Raw genomic sequence first — 20,797 nt, 5'->3', positions numbered from 1 at the left:
AGTATGCTGCTAGTGGGGTAATTCAGAGAAAGGTAAGTTAGATATGTTCATAGGATGACTGAGGCTAGATATAGTTAAGGATATGATAATAAGAGATAATTTTCCCAAGACTTTTTTAAAGGCCTTCGGCCAAGCCCTAAGATTTGAGGCCATGAGGTAATACATGGTTAGGGACAAAGAATTGTTAGAAGAGTCTACACCACCAGCCTAAGTGTAGAGGCAGAGTCAGAGTCAGCTGACTATTGGTGGCAATCAGGGAAAAGGTAGCAGAAATGGTCTTGGTAGAGACAAAAAAGGTAAGGGGCCCTTCAAGCGTAAGAATGAAAAGAACTTGAAGGGTAAGAAACAAAAGAAAGAGGAACAGCCTAGACATGATGATTCTCCTGCTTATTGTAGATGTGGTAAGAGGCACATTGATGAGTGTTTGGTTGGGTAGAAAGTGTGTTATAGATGTAAATAGATAAAACACTTTGCCAGGTAATATATAGCCTCAATAATAGTGCCAATCCTAGCAGAACAGATAGTTGAGGGAGGATAGGCCCATTTATTTGCAACTACTCAAACACAGATGGATAGTAGTCCTACAATTGTGATAGGTTAGTTACTATTTCATGTTTGTCCTTTATATGTTTTAATTGACTTTGATGCCACATATTATTTTGTTGTTATAGGCATAGTTGAGATATTAAGACTGTAGCCTTCAGTTCTTCATCAGATTATAATAGAGATGTTAGATAGGGATCAGGCTTACAACAGTTTAATATTAGTAGGTAAGACAGTCTTCTTGAAAGGTCATGCAATGGTTGTAGATCTGATAATTATAGACATGCCAGACTTTGATGTGATATTAGGTATAGATTTTCTGAGTAGATACAGAGCTGAAATAGACTGCAAAAAAAAGAAAGTTAAATTCAATATAGATAACGGTAAACAGTTCACATTTAGAAAGGATCAAATCCTTAACATGATGATTAGTAGTATCAAGGCTAAGAATATGTTAAATAATAATTGCATGGCATATTTGGTGCATGTGATTCAGAAATTAGCTGAGACTATTCTAGGTATAAAAGATACTCCAATGGTGTAAGAGCTTCCAAATGTATTCTCTGATAGCCTTTAAGGGTTAGCATTAAAGAATAAGGTAGAGTTTAACATTGAGTTGGTCTTGAAAACATCACCAATTTGTAAAGCCTTCTATAGAATGGCCCCAGCTGAATTATAAGAATTAAAGAAACAATTACAAGAACTACTAGATAGTGGGTTTATCAGAATGAGCCATTTCCCAAAAGGTGCACAAATCATCTTCGTAAAGAAGAAAGATGGATCAATAAGGATGTGTATTGATTATAGAGAGTTGAATAAGGCTAGAGTGAAGAATAAGTACCCATTCTCGAGAATTGATGATTTATTTGACTAGTTTAATAGTGTTTTAGTGTTTTTTAAGATAGATTTAAGGTCATGGTATCACCAAGATATACCCAAGAGTACCTTTAGAACCAGATATAGGCATTATGAGTTAATGGTTATGCCCTTCAGATTAACCAATGCCCTAGCAGTATTTATGGATCTCATGAACAGGGTTTTCCAAGATTGTTTAGATAAGTTCTTGGTGGTATTCATAGATGACATCTTGGTCTACTCCAAAAATCGAGAGGAGCATAAGCAACACTTGAGATCTGTGCCCTAGAAACTCAAAGAGAAATAGTTGTTCTTAAAGTTCTCTAAATATAAGTTATGGCTAGATAGAATAGCCTTCCTAGGGCATATGGTTTTAGTAAATGACATATTAATAGACACTAACAAAATTGAGGCAGTGTTAGAATGATAGAGAGCTAAGACAACTAAGGAGGTAATGAGCTTTCTAGGATTGGCAAGCTATTACAGATGTTTTGTTGAGGGATTCACCAAGTTAGCTCGACCCCTTATAGAGTTGACACATAGAGAGATTCATTTCGAGTGATATTTTAATTTCAATAAATCTTTTCTCGAGAAATTTATCTCTCATTAACGCGTTCTCTCAACGTTAGTTTTCTCAAGAATAATGTCTCATTTTTGCTCGTTCTTTCAACGTCAAAGGTGATTGCTCATATGAGTGAGTCAATCTCTAACTTGTGTGATATTGTAATTTCGTTAAGCTAAAAACGATGTGTATGCAATGAAATCTCAAGAATTTTAGGATGTAAGTTCAAAACAAAATAAACTTAAATTCACGATTTTCGATATTGTGTCAGTACAATATATAAGTTCAATAACTTATCAATCATAATCTACGCAATCCAAGAAATTCAACACGTGCAAAATATATTTTTGTTGGAATAATCTTGGTCAAATGATCAATGATCATATAATATATAGAATTATATTGTACGTTCATTTTCCTCTTAAAAATGATGTCTCTTATAACATTGTATCTAGTGTTGACATATTTGGTTATCTTATAATACTCAGGATCGTTTATTTCAACAGACAATTATTGCTCCGATAATATCGTCTTATTTATTCAAATTCATGAAAAGTCTTTTTAACCAAACCGTTTCTTTCATAATTACTGAATAGAATATATACTCGACCTCTGTTATGGATAGGGCTACGTATCTCTATTTCTTATTGTTTCAAGATATGAGCCTTTTTGGAGTAAGAAAAATATAGTCATAAATTGATTTATGTTGTTCTAAATTACCTCCCCAACTAGCATTTAAATAGTTAATCAAACACAAATTTGATCCTTAATCACATAAACAAAAAATCCATAAAGCCTTTTAAATATACCAATATTTTATAGATAATCTTTCAGTGCTATTTTCAATATTGACTTATATCGACTAACCAACCCAACAACCAAAAATAATGTACAAACATGTATGCATCATAGCATACATAATAAATCTGATGACATTTGAATAGACAACTATTGACATTTCTCTGTTTCCATTCTAAGTTTTGGGACATATAGCTCAATAATTTGTCATTTGACACATCAGTATCAATAAGTTCACAATTTAACATATTAGATTGTTCTATAATTTTTTGAATATTATGCTCTTGTGATAGAGTCAAAAAATTTTTTGAACAATTCCTCTAGATTTTAATTCTCAATATGGAATATACTTACCCACATCTTGCAGGTTAAAAGTATGGATAATCATTTTTTGATGATCATCACTTACTTCAAATCATTTCTAACTATTTACACACTATCACACATATAGATAGAATTGCAAATTCATCATTAGACTTTGTCACATAGACATGGTAGTCTTGATTAATCATTTTAAAGTCATAAGATATTAAAATCTTATAAAATATCAAGTACCACTGTCTAGATGATAGTTTTAGGTCATATAATGTTACTGAGGCTCGCACACTCTATATTTCTAACTTATTACAATGAGATTTAATTCTTATCTCATATAGATTTCTTCGACAAGTTCTCTACCAAAGAAAGTTGTCTTAACATTTATTTGATACAATTTTAAATTCAAATGCATTAACATAGCTAGAATCAAACAAATTGAAATAAATCTTATAAATGGCAAAAACGTTATTCACAATCTATACCTATTCGTTGGGTATAGTCATTCGCTATAAGCTGAAATTATATCTATTTATTGAGTCAACTATTTTACGATTGATTCGGGGAACCTATTTATTCCTAATAGGTTTCCGACCCAATGTTGAGTTAACCAAAACTTAGAATTGGTTTATTTTCTATGTATTTCATTTCTTCTTCCAAGGCATCTTACTATTTTTCTTTATCAAGGGATGTGATAACTCCTTTTATGATTTTAGGTTCTTCATCATCCTGGAAAGTGGTTATAAAAACCTCATTTTCAATTTAAAATGTCACTAAAGTACTTTCAGACGTCCACTTCTATGCAATTGAGGATCGTTGCTTCTACTATTCGAAATAGATTGATGTTTAATCTCAATGCTCCTACTAGGTTGAGATGAACGAATCAAATAATTGAGGATCATTCTTTTCACTATTTGAAATAGGTTAGGGCTCAATTGCATTTGCTCTCACTGTCTGGAATAAGTATAAGTATTATCTCTTAGAACTCAATTAATAATCGTTAAGATATACATATCCTCATTCTTCTCTCATTTCATTCAAATGAAACATTATTTCCAACATTATTCCTATTAGGAAAATTATCTTTTATGAATATAGCATCTCTTGGTACAATTTCAGTTAATCTTCTAGCAGAATCCTCCCTAATAAACACATACTCTTTAGAGTGCTCAGCGTGTCTAAAAAAGATACATTCATTTCTTCTTGATCCTAGTTTTTTCAACTCATAAGAAAAGTTATGGATAAACACTGCTAACCCCTAAGGTTGCAATCAATTAACTCAAGTTTTCTTTCTGCCATAATTCATAGAGAGTTGAAGCAATTGATTTAGTAGGCACTCAGTTAAGTACATAAGCAACAGTTAATGTCATATCATCACAAAATGACATTGATGTTTTGCTTGCACCATCATTGACCTAACCATTTCCATTAGAGTTCAATTACTCTTCTCCACTATACCATTTTGTTGCAAAGTTCTTGGAATTATTAGTGGTCATACTAATCTTTTTTCATTATTTAGTTCTTCGAGCTTTTTGGATAAATAGTAAAGACTTCGGTTAGTTCTTAAAACTCTTATCTATTTTATCTAATTGATTCTCAACCTTAATTAAACATAGTGTCTAAACTAGTCTACTACTTCTAACTCATAAGAGATTAAACAGACAAAACTGAATCAAACATAGTCATCAACGCAAGTAGTGAAATATGGGATACCTTCTTAAACTTTACATTCATAGGAAACACATATATCTAAGTATATAAATTGCAAAGAAAATCAATTTCTTACAACTTAGTCAAATGGGTTTTTCAGTAGTTTTTTCAGCTGGACAGTACTCATACGCAAATAGTTTTATTTATGTGAAAATTTCTAATAAACTTTCATAGCTCAATTTATTCAATCCATCTTGGCTAACATGCTCTAATTTGTATTCATATTCATGCATATAGGAGAAGAAAATAATAAAAAAACTAACATTATCTTAATGAAGAGTGACAAACACCATATTACCATTCAACTAATAAACCAAATCCATAGAAATCAATCCTATTACATTTTGATAAAGCACCCTAAGAAATTCAAATTATATCATAGTTTAAGAAGAATAAGTACTTTGACTAAAATTCGTCGAATATTTAGAGCATACTGGATTTCATATAGGTTTAAGCCACCTTGCAAAACTCACTTGCTTGTGTCCATCCCTCTTACTTCAACCTTTGTGTTGTTGCCATGAGTTACTTGGTAGACGACTTCTGAGTTCATAACCACATAAGATAATGCTCAATTAATATTATAATACTTCTGAGTCAAGATATCACATTAAATGAGTCTTGTTTCTTAGATGCATGATATGCATCCACTTCATGTTCATGTAAGGTATCATTCGAGTTTCTATCTTTTAATCAACTGTGACTTTATCTCAACTTGATTTACGACCTCCAAAACCTTTTGCTCATCTAGGATATTATGCATTTTAAATGCCACACATGTAATTATCCCTATTCAATGTCATTTTCATTCAAATCAATCATCATGTCCTAGGATGTTAAGGTTAATTAGATCACAGAGATATATATTAGACACAACTCAATCTGTGCAAGCAAATACATATCAATTATCACAGTTACGTATGAAAATTTAAAATATCTCACATAAGATACATAACTGAAAGTTTACTATGTTCTTAATCATCTTCCATGACTCAAATGTTTGATATTTTAAAATTCAACCTAACTGCATCAATATTAATTTTGGTTGAGAATTTCACTAAATTCTGTCAATCTCAAATTCCCACATTTAACATATATAAAATATATGACATAACAAATGTATTATTTATATATTTAACATATATAAAATATATGTTACAACCCATATCATTCTCAGAGTCACTTTATCCATGATAAAGTTTCTATGAAATTTGCGGTAAGTTAAATACCTTGCATTTTGTTAATTTGGGAGTAATGTTAAAGCCGTGGATTTTTCCATGTATATTACTATGCATCACTCTTCAGCAAGTTGTAATGTATCCACTCAGTCTCCAAAGCTTTTGAATTTTTTCTTAAACAAGATCACTAATTATAGGGCTAATAGTCATGCATGGATACAATAAGACTATTTATTATCTCTTTTCCAATTAAAAGAGTGTATATAATCTTAGCATGTACTATTAGATCATCAAATGATCATATCATTTACTTAATGTGATGGTCTCTAGTAAACAAACTTACATGAATTAGAAACATGTGTTTTTGAAACACTTATATACATTTTCAGAAACTAGAATGTGGTATTACATCCTTACGTGTCATAGAACCCATAAAACACATTCCACGCATAGATCCAAACATCACACTGCTACCACGAGACACAAATTGATTTCATGCACTCAAACACATTGAAAATAGTGTCTCATGCACTATCAAGCATCAAAACAAGGTCTTATGCATCATCACGCATTAAGTAGACATTGCACGTACCTCTATACACTAAAACAATGCATGCACATACGTTCATGTACTGGGAGTAAGCCATACATGCCAAAAGTCTTGTCTCACATGCCCTCGCATACTTTCATGCATTGATTTATTGATGTTAAGCAATATTGTTGACCAGTTTAGGTTTAACCCAGTTGATCATGGGTTGACTTGTTGGCCAATGAGTATGGGCAACTCGTTGACCAAACATGTCAGACAGTCAAGTTTTCCCAACCCGATTACAACTTGACTCACACCAACTAGTTTAATCGTTGTCTTCTATCAATTATCCAGCAACAAGACCATAAGGTTTTTAAGGCTCTCTCGATGATAAGTCTTCTCATACTAACTTCAAGTGCCAAAGTCATTGAAATTCGAAGAAAAAGTGGCATGAAATTCACATCATAAGTCATAGTTTTTTGCTTTAATCTGTCAATTATGGCGTCTTTTTCAGGTCATTTTTAATTCAATACATGTAACTGACATATAGGCTTCATCAAAACATGTTTCTAACATTCAGATTCATACAATTTGGTTGAATTCAATTTGTAAAATTTGAATTATAAACAAAATTTCAATCAGAAATCAAAATTTAGATTATAATTTATAGTGAATACATGATTTAATTCACAGAAAACATGACATATACCAATGGTAAAAATATTTAATTTCATGCCAAATTCAATTCTATAAAATACTATAAATATAAATTAATGTACTCGACTTTGATTTTGCGATGAAACTCATTTAAATACGGTACTAGATGTTGACGTGAGTCATTTTCACAACCACATTTGTCTAATAAGAGACATGATTTCTTTGCGTTTGTGTGTTTATGGTTCTAAGAGAGAAGAAAGAAAGCCTAGTCTTCTATTTTTTATTTTAGCATTCTTTTTCTTTAGGATGACAGCTTGGACATTTAAATAGATATCTAACTACCAATAACTCTCTCACACCAACTTCCCTTGGCAGTTAAAGTAAATCGGATCGAGTCGACCCTTCTTTGGTAGACCCAGACCTAATATTAAATATTTCAGAAAAAAACACAAGTAACCTGCATAACTTTGGAAGCATGTTTACAAACATGCATCAACTTTTCCATCACCATTTTCATCCTTTCATTCAATAATGTCATGTGCAATTTAATGTAGATCTTGGATATTTTTTTTAAATACCAAAACATTACCTTATGATTGCTTCAACAGATTTTGATCTAAACTTATTTAATTCAATTATTGAATCATATAATTACTTTTAACATCAAAATGATTCTATTGAAAAATTATACCAATGATATGCCTATTAAATTGAATTGTGTAATTCAATGTAAATAGAGTAATTTTTAAATTGGTTTGACTTGTTATTTGAAAGTTTATGGCCACTGTTATGTTATTAGTTTAGTTCAATATGAAATTAGTAAAATCACGGTATAAGTATGAGTTACAAATAAGTTGTCTTTCAATCTTTGTATAATCATTTATTTATAAGATAAGAGTGGTTTATAACCATGGTTTTCAAAACCCAACCAGACCGATTAGTTCAACCAGGAACTAGCTTCAAGTTCGATTTGATTTATATAAAAACACGGTTTGTTAATTGGCTCGATCAAACCTGATCAAAATCGATGAATTGAACAAACAAATCAGAACCGAAAGAACCAAGTTTGACTCTAAAATTCCCAAAAAAAATTGCTTATTAATTCCACATGTGGTGAGATGGCTCCGTCAGCTTTTGTCGCTTCTGCCTTCTAGTCAGCCTGGGTTAAAACTATTATATTATTAATTGAATTAGCATAAATCCATAAATTATTCCCAATTCACGATTCCACTTAACAACACAACTCTATCTCATCTCCCAAGCATAGCATCGCTAATTCATTCTCCATCTCTAGTCTCAATCGTTGCTCAACCTATCGACAAGTCTTCTTCCTCTCGATTTCTTATTTATCTCCTTATTTACTAAAATAGGTCTGTTGTAATCTCTGGTCTCAGTGTTTTTTTTCTATTTGAAATGGTGATGATCTCTGTTTCAGTTTTTGTTTACTAAAATCCGTTAATATTTCAGTTTTTGTTTAATCAAATAAGTTTCTATTTGAAATTGTGATAATCTTTGTTTCAATTTTTGTTTACTCAAATCATGATCTCTATTTGAAATAAGTTTTTGAGCCAAATACTACTCTAGAAGCTACATAATGTTCTTCAGTGTTGCTAGGTAGTTGATTAAATCAATTGAAAAATTAATAGGCTAATATAGGGTGTTGGGTAGTTGATTAAATCATCGCATTTTCACTTTATTTCTCGTTTCCACCTTCACTCCACTTATCTCTAGTAATTTTCAATCTTTCTGTTATCCATATAATTTGTCGTGACAAGCAATTTCATTGAAAGGTTGAGGGGCATTTATTACAACAAATAAAGTCTTATCCATCCGCACAAACAATTAATGCAGACATCATCATTTCTATCAAATGTAATTGTTTATAATTGAATGGGACTCACAACTTATTGTTGGACTAAGTAGCACAAAAATGGAAATATGAAAATGCAAATGTGGAAACACTAAAATGTATTTTCTAAAAAATATAGTAAACAAAAACATGGGAATGGGTCAGATAGTAATTCACATGGATTGTCAAGCCGGAATGTAGTTGGTTGTATATAATTCACAACTAATTATTAGACTAGGTAGCACAAAAATGGAAACATTAAAATGTATTTTCTAAAAAATATAGTAAGCAAAAACGTGGGAATGTGTCAAATAATAATTCACATGGACTGCTAAGGCGAAATGTAGTTGGTTGTATATAAACAATATAACTATAATTTTCTCATTAAGCAAGTAAGATTGATTTTTGAAGATTGTTTAGTTTGTCTTCACTCTTTGATTTTCTTAGAAGTTTAAATAAGAATATTGTCGTAGTATTAGAGCTTTTGACTAGCATCAATGGCTAATTTTGTATCTTTCCCCAATTACTTAAAAACATATAATAAAATTTGTATACATGATCCTACAATGTAACACCCCCCTTAAGAGTCTTTCCTCTAGAGAAAGATGTCACTTATTAGACCATTTGAGTATGCATTTATTTCAAAAACTCATAAACACTTTAAAAGGAAATATTATTTACAAAGTTCATAGAAATTACAAAAATAACCTTTGTAATGAAAACTATTGGAAGCGTGCAAAAAATGTCCATAACATATAAACATAATCATAAGGCCATGAAAATCAGTATCCAAGTACATTAAAAAAAAATATCAGGATATAAACTGATAAAACATAAAATTACAAAAATGCCCCCGCAGCTCTATGTTCGATAATCACCCCTCATCTCGCAATCATCACGATCACTTGTACTTACATAAATGAAAGTAAGGGAGTAAGTAACAAAATAATTAGTAAGTAGGAGAGTCTAATATTAACTTTTACATAATCCTCCAAATGCTCTTGGCTAAACCTATACTATCGCAATCATTTGAAGTCATGCATTAAACTCCCATTAAGATTATGGTAGGTCATATATGTCATCTTCGTGCTCATATACTATTGTTTCAAAAGCAACAAAAAAGGCTATATGGATGTATAAGTTCATATCCAAATTTGGTATGGTTCCAAACATGGCTTATTCGATAAACATGTTTTGTGATAATACCAGTGCTATTACACAAGCAAAACAACCAATGGCGTATAAAAGTTCCAAACATATTTAGCAAAAGTATCATATGTTGGGAGAATTTGTTGAAACTAGAAAGATAATAATACAGAAGACACTATCAACAAAAAATGTAGCTTACTCGTTGACTAAAGCAATGAAACTGAAACAACTATACCATCATCTTGTAAAGATAGGTATGCGATACAACAACGAATTGCTCTAGTGCAAGTGGGAGTTTTGTTAGTGTATACCTTAAGAACCATTCGTATTGTCGATTCCAGGGGTATTTTAATCTTGTATGTACATTTATGTGAATTATTAATAAAAGAAATAGTCTTTTTGTTTATATGCATAAATTGTTTTCTTTATTTGCGATAATATAAAGTATATATATGAACTTTTTGGATGACTCACTTAATATATAAACTGAGTCATCGAATTTTTCCATATGAACCTGACATAACTTGGACAAATATATCATATAGTAGGCATATCGAATACCTATGTTGAATGTCATAAGATAACATTAGTGCAAGTGATTGTGTGACATTATAGTATTGGTATGGATTAATAGTTTGAGAACCTTTTTTTTTTTTAACATAACCAAATGACGATAAGTCACATGGTAATCAAATCATACTCAATGACTTATCGTAAGATTGTACTTGTGTACAAAATAATCCTTTGACTTGAGACATCATGGTTGGATTCAATACGGATACATGTGATTCATACGGTGTATATATACAAGGTTAATCACATTCTGTAAGACAAACTATATGGTCATGTGTTGTTTATATATAGAGAAGAATATGCTTAAGATGGGATTCGTTGACTCGAAAAGTATTAGGTTCTGTATATCTGCTTATTCATCCCAAATCCGAGTTTTGAAACGAATGTTAACTAATATTGGAAATTGAATCTCTGACCAGAGTATAATGTAAGTCATATAAAGGATATTTGTAATGATGGGTTCTAAATATTTGAATCAACAAAAATTGAAATTAGGGCTTTGGCAATCCATGAAATCAATTCGAATTTGACAATAGAGAGATATTATCTACACGGAATGTATGATTAGGGATATTACGTTTGATGGAGCATTTCTTCATCATAGTTTAGAGGATATGACACATTACTAGATGTTTACCATAATTATTGGGTTTTCAAATGCCTTTCAGATCGTCTTAAAGGAGACTCACAGCTATGCCACGATGAACCTAAAGGATCATACTAATAAACCAAGCTTTCAAGAATGAGGACTGATTATTCGAGGTTGGCTAGTACCTTTTAAAGGATAATAATATCATATAAATGTTACATGGGGACAAAGATAACATTTTAAAGGTTAAAATGATTATGGGATGAAACTAGAATGCCTAAAGTATATAATTGATATACATGCATGGTAAGTTTATAAATTGAGAATTTGTTAGGCAAAAAGAGAATTAACAAATTACATTTTGGCCCACCATTATAAAATGGTGGATTTTGGTTCATTTAAACTAACCTTAATTCATTTTACAGAACACTTTCTCTCACTTAAAAGAAAAAGCTCTTTCTTTTTTTCTCTTGTCTTTTGGCCAAGGGTGAAAAAAGATTTGTAGTGGACTTACTTTGTAGGCTTTTGCATTTGAAAAGCTCTTCTATCATCCAATTTTCCATAGGAGGCAAAGAAGTAAGTAATTTTTCCATCTTTTTTGTTTTGAGCTTGCATGTCTTGATTCCTTCTCTTTCGCCATGTATGATGCTTGTTTGCATTGATCTTCATCTATTTTATCTTTCAATATTTTGATGCATAGCTAGGAATTAGACAATACTTAATTATTCTTGTTGTCTTGGACAATACTTATTGGAGTCTTTGATAGTAGTATGAGGATGAGTTTGACTATTTATGATTATTGATCAAAGTATTGTGTAAATTTAGAAATGAAATTCATTGTGTTATATGCACCGGCAAAAAATAATTCTTGTTCAGCGATATAGTTGATGTTTGAGATTGATGTTGTGATGATAAGGTGTAGAAATTATGTAACTGTTGAATAAGTCTATTTTGTAATCCCAAGTTTTTCAAATAAGTTTGTTGTTGCATGATCACACTTCACATTCCAGTCCTTGTCTTTAGGCACTTACATTAGTTTGTTGTTGCACGTTCACGTTCCACTTCTTGTCTTTAGGCACTTATATTTAGTTGCTATTTTTCAGCTTGTTTTTGTTTATGTATTTTGGCTATTTAAGAGAACCATTAGTTATTGAATAAAATTGCAGTGTTGTTTTAAATTATTCCAAGAGTGGTATCAGAGCCAGAAAAACCAAAACAGAGACCGTGAGAGTCCATTTTAGTAGAAGTAGCTTTGTTCTTTTTGTAGCAACAAAAGAAAGTGATGGCTTCTGAAATGTTTGTGCAACCAGCCATCCCACGTTTTGATGGTCACTATGATCATTGGAGCATGCTGATGGACAATTTTCTTTGATCAAAAGAATATTGGCAAGTGATTGAATCTGGAGTAACAGAGCCAGAGGAAGGTACAACGTTGTCAATAGCACAAAAAGCAGAATTGGAGGCATTGAAGTTGAAGGACCTCAAGGCGAAAAATTATCTTTTTCAGGCAATCGATCGATCAATTTTGGAGTCAATTCTTTGCAAAGATACCTCCAAACATATTTGGGACTCAATAAAGAAAAAGTTTCAAGGGAATGCAAAGGCAAGAAAAGTACAACTTCAAACACTTCGTTTAGAGTTCGAAACACTTCGAATGAATTCAGGAGAGTCAATCTCAGATTATTTCTCGCGAACTATGTCAATTGTCAACAAGATGCGACTCTACGGTGACCAAACACAGGATCACACCATTGTTGGGAAGATACTCAGATCTTTGACTCCAAAATTCAATTTTGTGGTCTGTGTTATAGAAGAGTCAAAAGATATTGATGAATTCCCACTTGATGAATTACAAAGTTCACTATTAGTCCATGAACATAAATTCAAGCAGCAAGAAATTGAGGAGCAGGCTTTGAAAGCCTTAACTAACAAAAATGTTTTATCATCAATCAGAGGCCGAGGTAGAGGCAAAGGTAAAGAACACAATAATCACAGAACCACACACCAAAATTCTGCAAACAATCATCTTTATCATTCTCAAGCTAGAGGAAGAAGAAGAGGTCACGGTGGTCATTACTCAACAAAGTCAGCAGACAAATCACATATAAAATGCTATAGATGTCACAAGCTTGGCCACTTTAAATTTGAGTGTCGAACTAATTTGAACAAGCAACATGGAGAAATGTCTAATTTTGCAGAAGAAGAAGTGCAAGGAGAAGAAGTCTCACTACTATTGGCATGTCATACGAAGGGAGAAAATCACCAACACGTGTGGTATTTGGATTCAGGCTGTAGCAACCATATGTGTGGTGATAAATCAGTATTTCAGAGTTGGATGAATCATTTTGCAACACGGTCACTTTCGGTGATAATTCTAAAGTTTTTGTCATGGGCAAAGGAATGGTAAAAATTCACACCAAAGAAAATACTGATAAGATTATTTCTAATGTTTTCTTTGTTCCAGAATTAAAAACCAATTTACTCAGTATTGGTCAACTCCAAGAAAAGGGCTATGAGATATCTATCAAAAATTGAGTATGTAAAATCCAAGATACAAAATTGGGTGTAATTGCTCAAGTTAACATGACAGCAAACAGAATGTTTCCCCTCTATCTTCGAAACACCACTCCTTCGTGTTTTTCAACAAAGCTAAAGGATACAGCATGGTTATGGCATTTTCGGTATGGTCATATGAATTTTGGTGGCCTAAGGACACTTCAACAGAAGAATATGGTAATTGGTCTTCCAAATTTTTCGAGTCCATTAATTGTCTGTGAAGATTATGTTGTTAGCAAGCAACACAGAAATCCATTTCTAAAGGGAAAGTCAGAGACAACAAGGAAATTATTGGAGATTGTGCATTTCGACATTTGTGGGCCAATCAATCTTGTTTCCAATAGAGGTAATCGATATATTCTTACTTTCATTGATGATTTGAGTCGAAAAACCTGGGTGTATTTCTTATAGGAGAAGTCTGAAGCTTTAAACGCCTTCAAAAGTTTCAAAACAATAGTTGAGAAAGAAGTCGAAAGTCAAATACAAGTGTTACGCACCGATCGTGGTGGGGAATATAATTCACATGAATTTGCAGAATTTTGCAAAGAACATGGTATCAAACGACAATTAACCGTAGCCTACAGTCCACAGCAAAATGGTGTTTCAGAGAGGAAAAACAGAACAATCTTTAACATGGTGAGAAGCCTCTTGATAAAAAGTGGTGTTCCTAAAAGTTTCTGGCCTGAAGCAGTAAATTGGGTGTTCATATTCTAAACAGAAGTCCAACTCTAGCAGTCTAAAACATGACACCAGAAGAAGCATGGTACGAAAGGAAACCTGATATAAGCCATTTCAGAATTTTCGGATGCATTGCATATGCCCATATACCAGATGTGAAAAGGAAAAAGTTAGATGACAAAGGAGCAAAATGTATTTTCCTGGGAGTTAGTGAACAATCCAAAGCCTTTAAGCTATATAATCCTCAGACCAAGAAGATAGTCATTAGTCAAGATGTGGTCTTTGATGAAGATAGATTCTAGGATTGGAATGAAGATGGTGTTGGGCAACAAATTCTTACAGATTTTGAAGGAGACACCATTGTAGAAGGGTAGCTAAATTTGCATCAACCATCTACCGTCCAAAATGAAGTAAATGATTCAGATCAAATAATTTCACCTATAGCCACATCAGAACAAAGGCCACAAAGTTCTAAAAGGAAACCTGCATGGATGACAGACTATGAGGTAACAGGAATTAATCAATCTGAAGATTTAATTACATATTTTGCTTTGTTTTCAGATTGTGATCCTATAACCTTTGAAGAAGCAACCAAACAACCAAAATGGAGGAAGGCAATGGATGAGGAGATTACAGCCATTGAAAAAAATATTACTTGGGAGTTAACTAAACTTCCAAAAGGAAAGAAGACCATAGGTGTAAAATGGGTGTATAAGACAAAATTGAGAGAAAATGATAAAGTTGATAAATACAAAGCACGATTAGTAGCTAAAGGCTACAAGCAAGAGTTTGACATTGATTACAAAGAAGTTTTTGCTCCAATCGCGAGGCATGATTCAATTAGATTGGTGATCGCTCTTGCAGCAAATAATTCATGGCCTATTTATCAACTTGATCTCAAGTTAGCCTTCTTATATGACAACTTGGAAGAACAGGTATTTATTGATCAACCCCTTGGCTATGTTAAGATCGGAAATGAAGATAAAGTGTATAAATTAAAAAGGGCTTTGTATGGACTAAAACAAGCCCCAAGAGCTTGGTATAGTCGAATCAAAGCTTATTTTCTGAAAAAAGGTTTTCGAAAATGCCTTTATGAACATACTCTTTTCATCAAAACAGAAGCTGGCGGAAAAATTCTCATTGCTTGCTTGTATGTAGATGATTTAATCTATACTAGAAATTACAAGGCTGTGTTTAAAGAATTTAAGAAATCAATGATGGCTGAATTTGAAATGTCTGACCTTGGTTTGATGCATTATTATTTGGGCATAGAAGTTATTCAATCTGCAGGTGGGACTTTTATCTCTCAAAAAAAATATATACAGGAAATTTTAGACAAGTTTTGTATGAAAGATTGCAATCCAATTAGCACACCTATGGACACAGGCATGAAACTTGTTAAAGAACCTAAAGGAAAAAAGGTTAACAGCACTCTCTACAAGCAAATGATCGGAAGTCTGATGTATTTAACTGCAACTAGGCTAGACATCATGTATGTTGTTAGTCTCCTCAGTAGATACATGGAGTACCCAAAAGAGATGCATCTCTTGGCTGCAAAACGAATTCTTAGATACTTAAAGGGGACTACTGATTATGAACTGTTCTACAAGGCTAATCATGAATTTGATTTGGTGGGATTCACAGATAGTGATTATGCTAGAGATCCAGATGATAGAAAAAGCATATTCGGGTATGTCTTTAAGATCGGGATAGCAGTAATCTCATGGTCATCAAGAAAGCAATCAATTGTGACTTTGTTGACCACTGAAGCGGAGTATGTAGCAGCAGCAGCATGTGCTTGTCAAGCAATTTGGCTTCGAAAAATTCTTGAGGAACTACATTTTAAGTAAGTAGGGCCAACTTCCATCTACTGTGATAACAACTCAACAATCAAACTTTCAAAGAATCTTGTTCTGCATAAGAGGAGCAAACACATAGATGTGAAGTTTTACTTCTTAAGGGACCTCACGAAAGAAGGAGTAATTGATCTCATGTATTGCAGAAGTGAAGACCAGATAGCTGATATTTTTACCAAGTCCCTCAAGTTATCAACATTTCAGAAGCTACGGAAGCTACTTGGTGTCTCTACACTCATTAATAGTTGTTGATTTCTCTGTCAAAAAACTTTGGGCTTAAGGAAGAAATTGTTGAATAAGTCTATTTTGTAATCCCAAGTTTTTCAAATAAGTTTGTTGCTACACGATCACACTTCACATTTCAATCCTTGTCTTTAGGCACTTACATTAGTTTGTTGTTGCACGTTCATGTTCCACTCCTTGTCTTTAGGCACTTATATTTAGTTGCTATTTTTCAACTTATTTCTGTTCATGTATTTTGGCTATTTAAGAGAACCATTAGTTATTGAATAAAATTGCAGTGTTATTTTAAATTATTCCAACAGTAACACCCCTATCGAAATATGTATCCCTATTCAGAATATGCACTCAAAAAGACGTGTTGACTTAAAATTTCTTACATAACATACATGGCAAAAACATGAATAATAAATTTTCATAATCCCCAAAGGAGTATTTATAATAACTATTATGCATAAAGAAATGTGAATAACCCAAAAATACATCAATGTGGTTTGACATATAAAATGACCAAACTACCCTTATCTTATGCAATATCTCAAGCTAACCCACTAGCTCCCTTGTCATCACCCCGTTACTCCATAATCATACCTACAAAACCACAAAAGAAACACATGAGTGAAACACACTTAATAAGTAGGTAGCCTCATGACATCCAGAATAAATATAGCATAGTTAATAGTAATGTCATATGTGTCTTTATTTAATCTTTTTGTGATATTTCAAATATTTTTGTGATATTTCAAATATTTTTCTAGCATCCTAGATACGCATCCAATTTATTTAGGCGTCCAGTTATAATCTCTAACGGTAATGTCATCCAGAAGACTTGTGTCAAATGATGTATATCGATGTCTCGAATGCTAATGAAAGCATAAGACATCACAAATGTCAATCATAAGGTATACCTAGTACACTTGTCAGCTAGGCTTCAGGTTATGGATACAATATCATAAAAGGAGTAAGACCTTGCACCTCTTCCAATATTGCATGAGCATCTCAATGCTGAGGTGCCCAATGCCAGTGCATAATCATCCAAAGGTATCAAGGTCACATAGGCTAACCTTAATATTTTCACGACCACACTACACACAACTTAATGACCTAAAATAAAGTAATATATTGTTTATAATTTTTGACTTATAATCACTCTGATTAAGGCTTGTGTCATCATCTGCATAGTCAGGTACACCTAAATTACCTTTCGTGCTCTCTTCCATCTAGTTTGGCATACTTCTTAAATTTTCATCTTATATTGCCTTTGTTAAGGTCTTATTATTTATTTCCTCTTAATTATCTCTCATAAGGGTAAAATGGTCTTTTCTATAATCATAAACAATCATAGAAACTCTATACTAGCATTGTCATCTTCATACATCTTTATTATTATTTCCCTTAAATGTACATGGGTGTGTATTCTTTGTACATGGGGGTGTATTACTTAACCTACACAAGCATGTAATTCAAGGTGACATACACGATCGTGAGTCCTATACTACATAGGTGTGTGTTCATCCCTAAATTAACATGCTTGTGGTTATCCTAACACAAGGACCATTCATTCTCAAATATACATGACCGCATATTCCTTATACATGGGCATGTAACACAAATTTTTTAGAACTTTGTTCAGTAATTCCTTACGTTTTCTAGTTACCTAACCTGAGTTTCAAGTATCCAATTTCTTCCCAAACATTGTCACATCAAGTTTAAACAATAGTCTACTCACTCTATATTTCAAATCTTACACAAAATTTACAAATCATGCAACTAATATTCATCCTCCTATTGGCACAATTACAATTATGCATATTAAAATTATAATCCATATCACACCATAAATCAACATATGATAAGCAAACATAGAAATAATCCACCGCTAACTCTCATGTTTTGCAAGTCATAGATTATAGAAAACAAATTCTATTCATTACACTACCTTAGTCCATCAATCCATATAATACAATATCATAGCATTTATTCACAAACATATGAACACCTCTCTTCATTCCAATTATCTCATTAGAATTATCATTGTATTCTAGGTTCAAATAGTAAATCAATTTATATCAGTCATCACGAATTTAAATCAAAGGAACACAGTACTTACCTTTCCTCCAATATAGCAATTATCTTCATGTGGTGAAATGAACTTCTCAACAATCCTTCGCATTCCCTTAGCCTTAAAGTCTTTCAAACTCTCTCAATTTTCTTTTTTTTTTTTTTTTTTTTGTGAAAGTAAAGAACAATGTTCAGCCAAACACATTTGAGTTCTTTTTATTTTTAATTAACAAACACGATACATGGTCGTGTACCCTCATTCATACATAGGTGTTTATGCTACTACCATTTAATGGAAATTTCCAAAATCACTGCAAAACAACTCCTTATTCAAAATTCAAACACGTTGACTATGCACGAGCATTTATAACAACGTACATAGGTGTATGTCTTCCACGCTTAGCCAATTTTCATACGTCTTACAGGAAAAAAACTATTTTGCCCTTACCATCACATATACTAGTGTGTTGCCTTCTCACATGGTCTTGTAACCCCAAAATCACATACACAATATTAATTAAGCATAACTAATAAAATATATGAGTCAAAGGATGAATATAACTTTGGAAGTACTTCTAGGTGTTATATTTCTCCCCCTTAAAAGAATTTCATCCCCAAAGTTCACTTGAACAATTGTGAGAACTTTTGCCTTATATCTTGCTCCACCTCCCAAGTGGCCTCATTGACCTGATCGTTTATCTAAAGAACCTTAACTAGTAAAATCTGTTTGTTTTTTAGTTGTTTAACTAGTCTATCTAAGATCTAAATAGGGCACTTTGTATACACTAAATTATCTTCAAGCTCCATATCCTCTACTTTTAATATATGAGTTAGGTCACCGATATACTCATGTGACAATGACACATGAAACACATTATGAATATGGTTTATACTCGCTAGCAACGTAAGCTAGTAAGTAACCTGGCCTACATGCTCTAGAATCTTTAAGGGTACCACAAACCTTGAAGCCAATTTACCTTTTCACCCAAACCTCGCCACATAATGGTAAGAAGTTATTCTCACAAAAACCATATCACCCACATCAAACTCCAAGTCTCACCTCCTCTAATTTGTATAACTCTTTTGGTAATCTTAGGTTTGTTTCATCCTCTCCTTGATTAATCTCACATTCTCAATCATTTTTTGGGTCATCTCTAGTGTCAAGGTATCTTTTTCACCTATCTCATTTCAGTGAAATGGTGATCTATGTTTTCTCCTATAAAATGTCTTATACAAAACCATTTAGATGGTCGTTTGATAACTATTATTATATGTAAACTCTATCAATAATAACATATCAATCCAACTCACTCATCAACCCATACAACATGCTCTTAACATTTCTTCAATTACCTGATTTACCTTCTTAATTTGCCCATCAGTCTAAGAATGATAAATGTTACTAAATATCAATCTTGTACTAATAAACCTCGGCAAACTCTACCAGAATGCTAAAACGAACCTCATGTCTTTGTTTGACACTATTGTCTAAGGCATAACATGTAATCTCACAATCTCTCTGACATATATTTGACCTAACTAATCAGTACTAGTACTATACTTAACTAGGTAAAATGAGTCTATTTGGTCAAACAGTCCATTATAACCCATAAAGTATTAAATCCACCTTTGACCTCAACAAACCAACCATAAAGTCCATAGAAATGTGCTCCCACCCATTTCCAAGAATGCTCAGAGGTTGCAATAAATTAGATGGTTTGTGGTGTTCAACCTTAAATTATTGACACACCAAACACTTAGTAACAAAATCTGTTATATTCTTTTTCATACTCGTCCACCAAAACAATCTCATCAGGTCTTGATACATCTTTAAAATCCTAAGGTAGACAATATGAAGAAAACTATGAGCCTTTGTAAGGATCCTACTTTTCAAATTAACATCACTGGGAACATAAACTTGGTCTCAAAACCTTAATACATGACCAACCATCTTGAACTCTATCTTAGAACCCTTGACAACTCTCTAACTCATCTATATGCACCACTCATTAGCTAACTAAGCCACATATATTTCATCTAGAAAAGTCAATTGAATCTATAACCTAGACATCAATCTAGTAACCAACTTTATCCACTCTCTT

This window comes from Mangifera indica, unplaced genomic scaffold (assembly GCF_011075055.1).
Source record: "Mangifera indica cultivar Alphonso unplaced genomic scaffold, CATAS_Mindica_2.1 Un_0007, whole genome shotgun sequence".
Classification (NCBI taxonomy): Eukaryota; Viridiplantae; Streptophyta; class Magnoliopsida; order Sapindales; family Anacardiaceae; genus Mangifera; species Mangifera indica.
Note: the sequence above shows the minus strand (reverse complement) of the source record.